The sequence below is a fragment of the Manacus candei genome, unplaced genomic scaffold (genome assembly GCF_025592945.1).
Source record: "Manacus candei isolate 608988 ecotype Guabito, Panama unplaced genomic scaffold, ASM2559294v1 h1tg000005l, whole genome shotgun sequence".
NCBI classification, from domain to species: Eukaryota; Metazoa; Chordata; class Aves; order Passeriformes; family Pipridae; genus Manacus; species Manacus candei.
This window is the reverse complement of record NW_026138053.1, coordinates 23192575-23208246: the sequence shown is the minus strand read 5'-3', so window position 1 is coordinate 23208246 and position 15672 is coordinate 23192575. Positions and strand designations below refer to the sequence as shown.

The 15672-nt window shown below is 49.8% G+C and overlaps 1 long non-coding RNA gene across 1 annotated transcript in view; it reads left to right on the top strand.

Moving 5' to 3' along the window:
• Window positions 1–12716, top strand: part of LOC127479956 (uncharacterized) — a 31642-nt gene extending 18926 nt beyond the window's left edge. Inside the window, exon 3 of the long non-coding RNA XR_007907734.1 lies at window positions 12663–12716. This is a non-coding gene — a long non-coding RNA (uncharacterized LOC127479956). The remainder of the gene's footprint in view (window positions 1–12662) is intronic.
• Window positions 12717–15672: the final 2956 nt, after the last annotated feature.

Sequence of the window (15672 nt, the reverse complement as noted above, 5' to 3'; positions counted from 1 at the left end):
CTATGTGTTTATTTAGCTGTCTTTCCTGGCGTCCCTTAGTTTTGAACTCCTGTAAATCCTCCCACAGTTGGATTTCTGCACTTTTCAGAGATTACATTTCCTGACAGTACATTTCTCCTTCCCCCTCACTCCGTTGACAGCTCAGGCGAGGCTCCAGGGACCGAACTGTTCAAACCTGGCTCTGGAAAGCTGGGCTCTGACACAGAGTGGGTCTAACTTTCCAGGACCAAGCAACTGGTACTAGTGTGAGCAGGAGAGGTGGCCCAAACATGTGGCTTTGAGGTTGAAATCCCCCTCCAAGTTCAAAATTGATCCGGGCGCTGTCTCATCCTCCGGAATTTGGTGGCCAGTCCATAAAGTGTTCTCCATGAGGTGACCTACTCAAGTCATGTCTTCAGGCCAGAAAGGTAAGTGGACTTGATGTGGCCAGAATAGCAACTGTTTATTAAAGAGCCCAAATTTTGGCTGGTGGGGAGTGGCATTTTTGCAGTTCTGTTTGTTTGGGTCCCAGTGGCCCTTGCTCACTGAAGGTCTCATCTCAATAGGAGTTAACCCAAGCAAGAGCTTCCTGGGGAAACCAGTTCAAGTGATTCCCAGAAGGATCTCAGTATAAATGAACTTGTTTTTCATAAAATCATGTAATTTTTTGTCCTCTTTTGGCGAAGTACAGCTAGTTCTGAGCTCCCAGATATTTACAGATGGATGGATACTTGCTTACTGCTAGGAAAGAATATGCAGCAGCCTTTGGCTTTTGTAATTCTTCCTACCAACAAAGTAGGGATTGTGGAGCAGAGCTATAGCCAAGAAACCTTTGAAATCTGTGTGGATCCTTCCCACAACCTATAGCCTCTGACTTCAGCAACTGGGAGTACATATTCATGGAAAAGTTTTGTGAGTGGTAAGACAATGTGGGCTGATCTGGCTTTCCAGGTGTGGTTTGCAACCAGCCTCCCTTTCCCAGCAAGTCCTAGCACCCTTTGCTTACTACTTGTCCACTTTTGCACCCTCTGGCCTTTTTCTTATCCCCCTCCCAGGGCCCTTCTGTCTGGCCCTCACCCCTTCTGCTACCTGTCACAGTCCCTCCTTTTCCTGCTGTGATTGCAGGAATGGGGAAAAGAGAAGGTGATGGATGGAGAAGGCAAGCCTTCCAGGATCCAGAGCCATCCTGGCTCTGCCCCGTGTCGTGCCTATGCCACTTGATCCCTGCCTCTCTCCCTAAACTTCCCGGCCGTCAGTGGCATGTGATTTAATTTATTTACAGCATTAACACCTCTAGAAGAAGTTTTCTGCTTAACTGCATGCTGAGGCCTTCCCTATCTCTTGGAGAGGATCCCTGGCTCTGGCAGGTACCATGCCTGATATTTTCTTGAAGCCAATGTGAACTTGTCCCTGGTACAAATTCATATTTGAGGCCCTTGTGCTTGGCTCAAGTGGCATTCCCACCCACTACTAACCCTGTTTGTGAGCTCCCCTGCTGCCTGCAGCAGCACTCAGAGGTGTCCAGATAAAATGGATTTAAAACTTCCATGTATCTCAGGACGTAATTTCCCAGCTCTGTTACCAGGGCCCAGATTTATCTGCAGTTTCAGTCGCCATGCAGTAGAAATGGTGTTGCCTCCCTCTCAATAGTGCCATTTTAAGCATCCAGGAGGAACAAAGCTCCTGGCAAACGTCCGGTTTTCCATAGGTTTGGGCTAAAACCTTCTAATTTTTATCCACTAAGGTTCTGGCTGGGCAGCTGAACATGTAGATAGGTGACAACACATCTGTTGTATGACAGTCAGATCCTTCAGCTGTGTGTCACCACTTTCTTGGATGGAGGATGCTCTTGCAGCACCCTCATGCTGTGACCTGGCAGCAGCCAGCTTTGTGGGGCCACGATGTCTCACTGCCAGCTTCTTTTTCCCATCCTTCCCAGTGTGGTCCTCCCTTCCAGGTCCTCTCAGCCATCTTGTCCAGTTCAGCAGACAGGCGAGAAGAATTGATGACTTACCGTGGGATGATTTACCACTCTGTGTAACGAGATGTTAAAGGCTCTCTTTCACACTAGGCTGGAGGCTTGCCTTTATGGACATCTCAAAGTCTTGGCCTTGAATGGAAACCCGTCTCCCTCTAGCAGAAGATTGGATACACCTCATCATCACTTCTGCATATTTTTGCCTGCCAGGCAATTGCAGGAAAATAGGTTAGGAAAGATTGATCTGTAGGTCTTAATTTTATGGGCTCGTGTGGAATCCACCCCCCATCAATTTACCTATGAGGGTTAGAAAAGCCGATGTCCTTATCATTTCCCCTCATCCTGGCTGGGAATAACCTGCCAAACGAGCTATCCCTTTATAAGGGTGTTATCATGTAGAAGAGCACAGTGGATTTGCACTTCTGATGGCTCTGTGGTTGTTTATATGGCATTAGTGCCCAGCTGAAGCCCGGGTCTTGTTGCTTTGTTCCTCTGCAAAATTGCTCCAGGTGGGACAGTGAATGGAAATGTCCTGGGAGCAAACAGGTTTCATGGTGAGGCAGCTGCAGGCTGAGAGCAGGGGGGTCCTTGCCTCTGGGCAGCAGCTGATCCCTCCATACCAGGCTGCTCATTCACAGCAGCATACAGCTGGATTTGCCTTTGCCCTCATAGGGCTGCTTGGACTACACAAAGGCTGTTATGATCTGCACACACTGCATGTGTGTGCTCCTTTAAAAAGTGAGTTAGATGGAGCTCGATCCCACGGTGAATTCCCATTGTCACCCCCCACCCTGTTTGTGGAGCAGTTCAGTGACCACCGTGCTCGGTGCAGGGCTGGTGAGCCTTATTTAGCCTGGCTCTCATCATCAGCCTGTGCCTTCCCATCATAGAATCATTTAGGTTGGAAAAGACCTTGCTTGGAAACCATCCCTGCTGCCAAGAGCTGGTGACATGGCTTGCTACTGGTGTCACAGCCAGGGTTTGCCCTTAAGGTCTCATCTTTGTAGCCAGTACCCTTATTAGAAATACAATCCCTCTCTTCACCCATTTTTTTTTTTTTTTTAAAGTATCACTGAAAACTAAGGCAGAGAAATGGAGCCCTTTGCCCAAGGTCATTAACCAGCTGCAGAGTCTGGAGTAAGAGCACCCTGATTTCCTGGCTTTGTGTCATAAGTGAACGGCTCCTTGCTCTGATGACAGCGAGGGCTTTACAGTAAGGGAGGGGAAAAAAAAAAAAAGCCATATTTCAACATGCTTCTTGCTCTGTCCCTGAGTGCATCCCCCAGGGTGAGAGTGAAGTCAAGAGGCTGCTGTGAAAGGGTTATAGCCGACCTCTGATCACTACCGATTAATGACAGCCCCAGGGAGCGAAAGCCCTTGAGCTGCCAGGAAGGAGGTGAGCACTGAAAAGCGAGGAAGTTTTAAATGCAGCAGCCGGAGTCCGACGTAGAGCAACAGCAGAGGAAACAGCTGTGCTTGGACACAGGGCAGGAATGAAGGGGATTTCTCCATCCCATCCCCGGCAGTTTGGATCCAACCCTTCAATCTTCAAAATCCTCACTGACCAGACTTGTCGCTCTGAATCGGCCGATGGTGGTTTGGAGGTTTTTAATTTGTTTGTCCAAATTAAGTAAAAAAAAAAAAAAAAAAGCTGTGAGGGTGGGTTAGTATTTAGTATTAACTCCAAGCAGGTGATAGTAACAGTGTGTGAAGGCAAGGAGCACTGTTGTCAAACAAGGGAAACTGAGGCAGAGCATCAGGACGGGGCGAGCAGGGCCAGGACCAGGAGGAGCACCCACTTCTCCCTGCGCTGCCAAGCATCCAGCTTTGTGCTGGACTCAGCAGAAATCTTCCCTTGATGTAATTAAAGGATGAGCAGAGACGGCTGAGAGGAGGCGGCTGTTTACGAGCACGGAGGAGGGCATGCCGGGAAGATGCTCCATTCCCCGGCTCGAACTGCTGCGCGGGAGCACGACCCTGGGCGAGGATGTGCGTGGCTCAGAGGCTCTCCAGCTCCACCACGGAGGGCTGAGAGCAAACCGGCTGTTAATGCAGGCAGTGACCAGCTGGACGCAACACTCCTGCGCTCCAAGTGGGCTGTGGGATGGGTGAGGAAACCCACACTCCTTCTCTAACAGGTCCAAGCCCGCTTGTTAGACCCCGTCAGTAGTTTTCTGTCAAATGCAATTCTCTGTTAAACAGACACTGGTTTCTTTTCCTTCTCTGCCAGAGCAGAATTTTTCTCAGAACATGTCAATATTCAGCCAAATTTCTTGCTTTTGGTGCTTCCCCCACCCCCTTGCTTAAATAGCAATGGTGAAAACAACACAGTTGTCAGCTATTGAAGTTTGAATCTGAAGGCTCAAGCTGGCAAGGTCTCCAAGTGTATTTTTGATTTTATGTCAAAAGAAAAAAATAAATAGGGGAACTGAAGAAGGTTTTTAAGAACTGATTGTCACGGTGGAAAAAACATGTGTTAAAGAATGTCAGGAAAATTTCTGGAGGCCTGATATCTGTAAGTCTCTTTGCTGGTCTGTAGTTGTGAGTTTGAAGGTGGCTCAAAGAGAGCAGAGCTTGTGATTCTGGAGGTGTTTCTGTGCAGGGTCAGGAGCTGGACTTCGCTGATCCATGAGGGTCTCTTCCAACCAAGAATATCCTATGATTCTATGAGCTTGGGGACAGGTATGGTGGCAGCCCAACCCTGCTGACATCCAGAGGTTAGTGTGTCCCACTCCCTGTGCGGGTTTATACCTGTGTTATGGGGTCTGCTATGTCTTCTCCAATGGTTCATCTCAATTGGCAATGCTTGCATTCAACATTAAACACAATAGCTCCTTATTATAGTGTAAAAGGAGCTGTCTGGAGAAATGCTGCCTGCTTAGGAAAGCTTTGAGTAGAGTCTGTGCTCTGTCCCACAGAGCTTGGAGCAGACAGCCCGGCTGGGGAGGAGATGGGAAGGTGCTGTCCCACCCTGAGGAAGCACACTGGTGATCTTTGTCCTTCCCTGGTCCATGGGGTGTCCACCTGGCCCTGTGCCAACATCCATGGTGTCTCTGACAGCATCATGTTTTCAAGAGTTGACACTCTGGCTCACTGATCTTGGAGCTACATGTGGATGCAGCCAAGACCCTCACAAAAGGCATGAAGGCCACACTGGGACCCATAGGCTGGAGGGTGCCCTATGCTATAAGGATGCATGGAGGTGAGGGACACCTGGTGGGGATGAACTGGAGAGGCCCCAGGTCCCACATGTGTTGGCTTGGCAGAGCTTTTGGGTGTTGCCAGAGTTAATGCAGGGAGCGTGTGCGCCTCTCGTGTGTGTTTATGCATGCAAAGAAGTGCCTGCTGGGGAAGGAGTGGAAGGCTTGTGATTTATCATTGCTCTGTAATGGGTGCCTTGCTTCTAGTGAAAGAGGTCAACATCCCTGAGAGATACCAAAGCCCCTCCTTATTAACGTCCTGTTACAGCTAATGGCTTGGGGTAGGGCAAGCAGGTCTTACAAGGAAGGCATTAAAGAGCAGTGCTATTTGGAAGGGAAGCCAAAGAATTTACAGCAATATTTACACAGAGGCTCTCCCCGGAGATAAGGAGGTACACAGTCGGCTCAGCTGATAAGCACAGCTGTGGGACCCGGCGGAACAGGCACTGCTGTTTGTGCATCCTGAAGTTCAACGGGATCAAAAACCAGAGCTGCCTGGTGCGGGAGAGGAGGATGTGATCAGGACCACACGTACCAGCCGGGACCCAGTCTCTGGGAGGCACAGATGCTGTGTGTGTTCGGTGTCTTGCAGCAAGAATTGGGGCCAGCAGTACTCCCTCAAGCTCCTAGACCTGAGCCCCAAACTCGGGTTTGAAGGTATGGATTAACACAAGTCAATGGATGCAATTGCCTGTCCTGGTGAAGATGTGGAGATCTGACCCAGATTAATGCTCCTGGTGGTCACCATCTGTCCTGTCCACCATATGCTTTGTGAGCTTCAGGTTGATAGTTGTTTCTCCAGCAGGTCCTGCTAGCACATTCCAGCCTCATCTCCAAGAGCCCTGCCTTGACTCCGCCTGGCTGTGTCCTGGGGAGCCCAAGGGACACATCTCACAGACAAAAGGAAAAAGGCAAACCTCCTTATTTCATTGGAGGTGAAATATAATTCCTAGACAAGCATGTGTCCCAGGATACAGGTCACCCAGGCTGGGGAGCAAGCGAGGAACTTTGGCTCTTTCCTGTCCAGCTGATGGTGCAGTCAGGTCTTCCTTCCCTAGTTCTTCAGCTCCACTTTTCCACACCTTTTCCATTTGCTCCGACAGACTTGTGGCACATCTGCAGTTGGTTGTCCCTCTCCTGTGCTGGCTGAAGGTCCCTCAGACCATTCTCTGCCTCCTCCATCAGCTTGCTGCTAGAACAGGCCAAAATCTCACATCCTCATCCAGCGAAATCTCCTGATTCAAACCTGGTTGAATGCAAAAGGAATTTTGCCTGTTTTTTTTCTCATCGACAGCACCAGGCTTTGGATCTATTTGTGTCTGTGATGGAGAAACCAAATAACCCCCATGCAGCAAGCCGTAACAAGACAGCCCAGCCTCCTCCGTGCCCCCTTCTTGCACCAACTATGAACCTCCCTGTGCCTCCTGTCTCGCTCCCGGCTTCTTTATGTGCTCAAATCACCCACAGCCACCACCTCATCCTGTGCTAGACCACATCTCTACTTCCCCGACCTCCCCAGCCCCTAATAGCACTCGGCCACTGATCTCCGAGCACTCCATCCATCATTTGACTAGCACATTATTTATTTACCATGGGGGAGAGAAGGGAGTTGGGTTGTCTGGAGAATGTATTAAATTTTCATTTGTTCTCATTGATTCCTGAAAGGAAATTGCTGAGTTATGCCATCAGGGTGGACTAGTTACGATATGGAGAGTCTCTACCAGAGGAGGGTACTGGATGTGAAACAGGGGTGGAGTTTGGGTTATTTTGAATATTAGATTAAAGTTACAGTGACCACTTAGCTAAGCAACCTGATGAAACGTATTGGCACATTTTTTTTCTGCTTCCCTTAGTCTCTGCTGTAGCTGCTTGCCCAAACTCTTGCTGGTTTTTCTTGCCATATGGGACACACGTGGTACTTCTTCCTCCTGGCTGCTGGGTGAGTAGCTCTCCCTCGCAGGTTTCCCCACCGACTCCGAAGCACCGCGCGTGTGCGTAGGAGAGGCTACTGGCGAGGGCCCATTCCCTGTCTGCGGGAACTGCTCGGCCTCTTCCAGCTCCCATTTGGTTTGGAGACAGTTGCCTTACGTATTTCTTCTCCAGGAATGTCTGGGCTCTCTCCCCCTGAATTTCCACTCTGGTAGTTAGCACGTTATTTATGGCAATTTTTTTCCTATTTTTTTTACTATGTACTAATATTGTAGGTTGCACAAGAATACTGGCTTTTCCATAGGGCTCCTTGTCATCCAAAAGCTGCTCTTTTTTCTTCCCCAGCTAGAATTAGCATCCTAGCCAACACTGATGACTATGGTTCAGGTTTTCCATGCTTTGGATGATTGTTGTTCAGGTTTTCCATGCTTTGAAGCCCACCAAGGGCTGACTTGGATTCTCAGCTGAGGACTGGCTCACGTTACTTCATCTTAGACCAATTTCCTAAGCAAGTTAAACTAGAAATGTTATTCAGTCCTCAATCAAGACACCAGGGTTGCCCTAACCTGTTTTCAGAGCCTGTCTTTAGTAGCAACTGTGCAATCTTCTCACTCGAACAAGATGGTGAAGCAGTTGTCCTTGAGAAAATGTCTTGTGACTGGGACTTTTCAGGACAGATACTGTTTTCTGGGTTAAAATGGCCACCTGTGTCTCGTGCTGCCTGAGGACTGTGGGCTGGGGAAGGTCCTCACGTCTCTGAGGAGGCCACCTCCATCTCTGGCCCTTCTGACCCCTCTTGCTGCCTCCAGTCACAGTAAACCCTGAATTCAGAGAGCCACAACATAGAAGTGGAATGTTTTTACTGGGGTTTTATTTTTGCAGTCCGGAGGATAATCAGGGGTCCTCGGGTTTCTGTGGGAGTTGAAAGAAAGGACAGAGCAAACTGGCACTGTTCCCAGTCCGAAATGTTTTTACTAATTGCATGCAACCTTCCTTACAGGAGAGAGAGAGAGAGAGGCTGCAAATACCACCGGCAGTTTAATTACCACTGCTGGTTCTCATTGATTTTTATTTATACCGCTCCTGGTGCTGTGTGTGCAGCGTTTGTGTGTGTGTGTGCACGCGCAAGGTAGGAGCGGGATGCGTAGGGAATCATGGATCGCTGGAGGGAGGGAGCCAAGGAGCGTGTGTGTGTGTGTGTGTGTGTGTGATTATTTGGGGCTGTGGAGTCTCTCAAAGATCCCCTGGTGTACTGGACAGCTGCACCCCAACACCCTTCGGTGGGTTGGGTTGGAAAGCGACCGCGTGAGGGTGAACGCGGGGGTGCAGGGGACACGCGCCGGGATGAGACTGGTTGGATTCCCAGGCCTGTTTCCCAGAAAAGCTTGGCTTTAGCCACCGCTCTGGCTTAACTCTGAGCCCCGCGGCGGATTGCTTCCCCCTTGCTAACCTTCCCCTCCCCAAACGCAATGCGTTTCCTCCCCATCCCGAAGGGGGGGAGACAGTGGCACGGGAGGAATCCAACATGAGCAGGCTGATGGCTGCCGTCCCAATGCAGGCTCAGCAAATGGGGCTCGTGATGGATGAATGTGCAGGGCAAGAAGTAATAAAATGGGCCCCAGTCATGTAATCTTCCATTAAAATGAAATGCATACCAGAAATGAGGCATTTCTGCAGCTTGTACCATCTCCCACGGAAGATCATGAATAAAAGAGGCAAGTGTACTGTTGACAGATGCCGGCATGCATAAAGGACAGTTCCTATAAAGGCAAAGCCCTGGCTAACAGATGGACTAAAGATGTGAGATGCAGGAAGATTTACCAGTCTAAATAATTCAAGGGAATGTCGTATGGGGAGGCAGTGCTGGAGAGGGGAGCCGGCAGAAGGTACAGATGGAAAGGCAGGCCAGGCCTTTCCCACAAACCCATTAAGAACGTCGCTTGTCTGAGTGACAGTATGTCGCACAAGGCACCAGCAGAGATGGGTGGATTTGCCTCCAGCGCTCCTTCTGCAAGGTCAGGAGAAGAGGTAATCTCAAAGGTTGCAACTTTTTGAGGGCATGCTATGCCTCCTGCAAGGCTGCTTTCTCCAGTCTTCCTCCGCTCCCACCCCTTTCGTACCAGCCCTTCGACTGCTGCTGGGCGAAGCAGGAGCACAGAAGTGTTTCTGCAGCCACGAGCAGAGGCTAGAGGTGGCAAAGGCATTTGGCACTCCCACTGCTTTTCTGTGCTTTGCTCAGGTTCCTGGAGATCCTTTGGACTTTGAAGGTGCCTGGCAGCTAGTGCTGGGTGGCCTGTGCCCATTGCAGGGCGCTTCTATCCCTGTCTGTGGGAAAGTTAGCAGCGCCATGTGCAGGGAGAGTGTTAAAGATGGGTGCATTAGTGCTGGCAAAGGGCTACCTGGGTGCTGTGTGGGAGAGAAAGGGCTGCAGCAATAGGAGCAGCTGGGGTGGTGAGCAGAGGGTTGTATTTGGGAGGGTAGCAGCAGCCCAGAGAACTGACTGGGAGCTGCAGCGTGGAACACAGCTCCTTCAGACCTCGGTGCCTGAACGTGATCCCTCTTGGAATGGGTGGCCTCACTGATGCCCTCTTTGTGTTTGTAGAGACAGGCTGCTGGTGTGCACAGGACAGCTTGGTGCTGCAGGAACATAGCACATCCAGCTCCTACATCTGGGAAGTGGGAGCCTCTGGCTGCCTGCACAGTGTGGGTCCCCCCATCGTGACCCTACGTACCTGTGAGTACAGAACATTGAGGGGTTGTTGTTTCACACTGTGAATGGGGCTGCCTTGCCTGTCCCATCCTGGGGGCTTGGGTCCTCCACACAGGCATCAGTCCATGGGCTCTAACAGTGGTGAGGCATTCGCTGGCCTTACAGAGCTTGGTGAAGGGACCTGGCCGTTGTGCGATGTTACCGTGCCCTGACACCTGGGTGATGGGAGGTGGAAAAATTGTGTGAATCTCCCTGGCTGTTGATATGAAGTCTGACAAGGGCTGGCCGAGGTGTTGCAGCATGTTAGGAGGGTCTTGGCAACGTGGGACGCAGGGATGAACCCGTGTAGAAGTGGCACAGAGAATGGGGCATCGTGGCGGCTGAGAGGAGGGCAGCTCACCACTCCTGGGGATGCCCAGGCCCCCTCTCCCCCTGCTCCCTGGGAGCCTGGGGTTGCCTTGGTGCATGCAAGACATTTTTGGAGAAGTGGGAAGATAAAGGGCAAGATGCAGAGGGTTAGATAGAAGTCAGTGGCAGCTGCTTGGCAGAGATTGTGCGCGCTCTCCGCTCGGAGAGGACGCCTTCCCTGGGCTCGTCAGCCGTCTGCAGCACGGCGATTAATCATTGGTGTCAGAATCCCTAATCCTATTCAATGGAAAACAAACAGCGCGGCATCCAGCCCTGTGCTGAGCCCAAGCAATTAGCATGTTTACATGGACTGGGGAAGCTCAACAAAGAGTGGCCAACGGGGGCCACGGGAAATGAACCCTTGTCAGCCCCTGATGTTCGTAGTGCCTGGGATCCCCAGGCTCTGACTCAGGCCTAAGCTTGGAAATGTGGCTTGAAGCAGTTGAATGCAGCTATTTGCTACCAAAAAATTATTTTTCTTGATTAGGGCTCAGGTGTGTGAGAGCGTGGGCAGCTGCTGAAGTGGGAGGCTGTGTCTGGTATGGATGCTCAGCTGGGGAAACGGGGTCTAGAGGAGATAAGGGGTTTACTTCTGCTTTGGCTTTGAATCAGCAGCAGAAATAGCAGCCAAAACCTTTGCAATTCCAGCAAACTCGGCCCTTATGCCAACCCCTTGTCCCTGTTCCTCCTGCACCTCTCAGCCCATGCTGCTGTAGCTGCATCTCTCTGGTTGAAATTGTTTTGATGTCTTTGGGTGAGGGCTGTGCTCTGTGGGGCTCAGGCCACCTAAGGACAGGGCTGGAGATGTGCAGGACCGGCATCTCCGGTGTGCTGGGAGGCTCAGGTCCATCATGTAGGCTCCAGGGAGGTTTGAGAGATGGCTTGCAAGGAAAGATGCAGGACTTAACAGGCACGTGGGTGTCCCCTCTGTGTGTATCCTCAGGGGCTTGAAGCAGCTACCTCAGATGAAAGTGACTCCCCAAACCAAGAGCAACTCAGTTCTTCCGCAAAGGTGATGGAGATGGTGCATCCAGCTTGAGCTGCCCTGCCTGAGCATCTCTGACCTGTGCTGGGACCTCTGCCCTGGCTGCCCTCCTTCTCAGCTTCAAGCCACCCTCATCCTTTAGCAATCCCATTTTCTGCATTACACTGTGTGCAGTTTCTCTGGACAACCTCCACCTGTGCTGTCCCCCATCCCAGGATCACTCCCAGGGCCAAGCAAACTGCATTTGGGGTGAAGTCTGAGACCCCCTGGGATGCATGACAGGGCATTCCCTGTGTGGTTTATCCAGCAGAGAGGCTGAGACCTGCTCTTCCCTGCCCAGCTCCCTGGGGAAGACCATGCTAGGGGTGCTGGGGAGAACCAGGGGTCCTGTAGCACCACTGACCCCAAGGCTCTGCAACAGGACACATTAGTCCCATGTTGGATTTGGCAATTTCTGGGATAAGCCACAGTGCAGAGAAAAGTGCAGGGAAGGATTTCTGAACTAGGTTCTGCAAACACAATTTTAAACAGCAAGCAGCAAAGCAGGGGGAGCAAGACATAATCTCTGTTCCTGTAAGACCTGCCAGAAGCCAGGTGATGGTTTGGGTATGTTGGCAAGGGGAAAAACAGTTTATTTTTAAGCTAGAAGTGACCTGTGGAGCTTCTGGGCTTGGGAGTGTGGGAGTGAGAGAGTCCTCATAAGCACTTGATCCCTCTTGAAGTGAAGGGGCTTTCCTGGGTACACAGCTTTCCTGCTTCCCTCCCAGAAGTATATCTGATTTTTGGGGGTGGAAAAAAAAAAAAGAGGATTGATTCAAATAAAAAGGTATTTGTATGAGAAAAATTATTTCCTTCCATGAGTAAACACATAGTTTGAGGCAAATTTATGGCTTTGGCCTGGTCATTAATATCTGGTTGTCAAAAAGTATTGGTTTGAACAAAAATATGTTGTAATAAAAATGCATTGTTTTGAAGAAATTTATTGTCCCCATGAAAACCTATTCAATTCAGAAAGATATGTTGATTTCAATGAAAATCTATTTGTTTTAAGAGACAGAGAGAGAGAAGTTGCACTCAGCTGAGAAACAGGGGCTTCTCTCATACAAATCTCCCTGCAGTCTCTTGGCCATTAGGACGAGGAAAGCTAGAAAATCAACAACTGGGCAGCAAAGGAAGCCTGCAGGTCCTACTTGCCCTGGGTCTTGCCTGTGTTCAGTGATCATCCTCCCAGCTGTAGAGAAGTGCTCCTGCTCCCCCAGGGTAAGGAGGGGAACGTGGTTGCCTCCATTCCCTACGGATTGGATGGCTTCTCCCACAGACAGCTCTCCTCACCCTGCAAAGCTTATGCTTGGATGACCTTTAAAGGTCCCTTCCAACCCAAACTATTCTATGATTCACTAAGTACAGATCCCAAGCAGTGGGTGCTCCTGTGAGCCCACTTCCAGCTGCTGTGTAAAGGTGCATGTCTTGCAGGTGGCCTGAGGACCATGGGAGACCTTCATCTTCTGCTTCATCTCTCAAGCCAGGCCCCACCTGAGCTGCAAGTATGTGTGTTGGTGAGTACCTGAAGGTGAGATAGCTGTGTCCATGCTGCTGCTCAGAATTGTTTCCCCTTTTGTGTGGTGGCATGAGGAAAGGACCCCTTTTAGCTAAGGGCAGCTGTGTGGCTTTGTGGTTCTCCCAGTCCTGCTCTGGTCCTAGATGGGACTGAGGTTTGCTACCCTGCCTAAGCCTCTTTCCCTGCCAGCAGGGACTGGATGAAATTCACTCTGAGCTTGAAAGCCATAATGCTGCCTTTAGCCAGGATTATGAGAGGGCCCACCACGGTATCACCTGAAATCCACCTCCCGGTACCTCCCGTCTAAAACAATCAGCACATGTTTGCAGTGGGCTTTTTCTTTCATTATGCTCCAACTCTGCTATTTAATCAGCCTCTTCCTTCCTCTGTTTGTACAAGGTATCTCTAGGCCATATTAAAGGGGGGGAAGGGAAGGTGCGAGACAAAAAAAAATAAAAAATAAAATAAAATTGCCTACCCAAGAAATGTCACTGCTGCGGTGTTATCCCCTCCCTGCCAACACACGCACGGGTTCTGGTGTCAATGGAAAGGTTGCCTCTGATTAATATTAATAAAGAATTAGAGCTGTGTTTGTCATGATCAGCTCGTTTGGTATTGCTCTGTGTGGCAGGTGAAAGCAGAGGCAGGAAGGGAAGAGGTCTGCATGGCATTCATTAATCATTTCATCAGGAAGGAGTTCAAAGCAGAGGCCTGCCTCAGCAAGGGCTGCAGGCAGGGATGAGGCTGTGTTTATTCAGATGTTCCTCCTTATTTCTCTGACCTCCTGCCCGGTCAGCTGGTGTGGGCCTCCAAAGCTGATATGCTCTTCTAGGATCCAGGGAATCCTACCCCCAAGCATGGGCTGCCTTGGTCTTGTCTAGGTCAAGGTGATGTCGTGTGAAAGTGTGACAGAGGTCCAAAATTGGTATGTATGTATCAGGTAAAAAATAATTCCTTGAGGAGCATCCTTGGTTCTTTTGACTCTTTTGAGTTAAGAAGAAACAGGGATGAGAACATCCTTTGAGAAACTGTGTTTCTTTTTTCTCTCAGGTGGCAGACTTTGTTCTGCATGTTGGGCAGGGACTTCTGCTTGATCTGTAGGTGAGCAGTGGCAAGGAGCTGGGAGATACTTGTGAGACATGGTGATGTTTGGGAACTCTTGGAGTAAGCCCTAGAAAGGCATGTTCCATCTCTAAGGCAAGGCAGTAGGGATACATTTGAACTTAAGAGGTATCCAATCTCATAGGGCTCCTAGTCCTCTGTGAGACACTTCCAAAAGACAGTTCCTCCATAAAATAGGTACCTGAGTTGGAGGACCCCAGCCCTGCCTTTGGCACACAGTGTGCTTGGGAACATGAGGGTGAATGTTGCAGGAGCTCAAGTTCTGTATTTTATGCGGATTAGAATACTAAGAATGAGTGGCTCTGACTGAGAGTGGCACCTTGCTTTGGGATCACAGTACCCAAGTCAGCCAGTCTTGGCTGATGCTTGCATGCAGGGCCTAATATGGGCAATTTACTGGACTTTTAGTGGTACTTTGTTTCTTAAATATGCGGAGATTTCCCTAAATCTTGGCTTAAACAGGTCTGTGCGTGGCCAGAACTGGTCTCTGCTTTCTTCTGTTCTGTATTTTCTGGATCCAAGACCAGAAGGCAGTCCAATGCACTGCACACATGTATATGGCAAAAGCTCTTTGTATTAGGAACTTCCTCTTGCTCCCTTTACCTACTTTTTTTTTTTTTGGTGGATGCTATTTATTATTCAAATGTGGGGAGAGTCGAGCCAAGTGGTGCATTGCTCTCATTAATTGTTCTCTGGGATTAAGGAATCGGTTAAAACCATATCTCCCTTAATCCTGTTTTATTAATTTTATATTCTTGGCAAAAGGAGAAGCAAAACAACAACCCCCCAACCCTCTTTACAAAGGGATCATGCAGCTTTCTGCTGGGTCCCTGAGAACAGGAGGTCTCTGGTGTTCCATGGATGCTCGTCTTTTTAATTTGATAAAATAAATTAGCACAGGATTAGAGCCTTCCTGACAGCACAGCTCAGCTGCAGTTACCACCTTGAGGGAGGCATTATGCATCGTTTTGGTTGCACGGAGGTGGAATGGGAGCGCGCCGGCCCGCTTGCTCCTCTGGGAGAGAGAACTTTCCTCTCAGTAGCAGCAAAACTGATGCCTCTCCTCACCACCTGGCTGCTGCCAGAGGGGCCACCTTTCTCCAGTGACAAGTCTTGTGTCAGGTGATGTGGTCGCTGCCTGCTCAGGTGAATGCACAAACCCATCAGCTTGTTTCATACAGCAGCCAGGGTGATAACTGTAATTAACCCCTTTTGGGGTATTATGGAGATGTAAATGAAATGGTTTCCTCTAAGGCAGCAGAGATTTGATTCCTGAGAGTGAAGGCTTGGTCTCAAAAATGGAAGTGGGACTTTTGCAGGTTTCGTCTCCTTTTCGTGGCAGAGAAGCTCCAGCTGGTGCTGTCATCAGATTCTGCTGGCACGAGAAATGTGTGGAGGCCAGGCTGTGGGGGAGCAACCTGTGGCTGCAAGGCAGAGGTAGCAACCTCCAGACTGCTTGTTTATGTGGCTACCATATAGGAGAGAAATGACTGTGATGGTGTGTGGCTATATGACCTCTTCCTTGGACAGAGGGGAACCTGCATTTGGCTCCCAGGAGCAAGATGGAACCAGCAGCACTGAGGTTTGCAAGATACAAGGAGCTGGACCATGAGTGTGGGGCTCAGTTTCTTGAGTCTTTTTTTGAGCACCATGATGCAGAGGCATTTGGTCCCTCAGCTGGATGGAATATCTTGGGTGTCTTGTCTTGTTCTTATCTTGAAGCTGAGGGCAGCTGTCTCCACCACTGAGTTGGACACTGGGGATACATTTCTGTTTACCTTTAATCTTTCAGTAAGTAAGGCT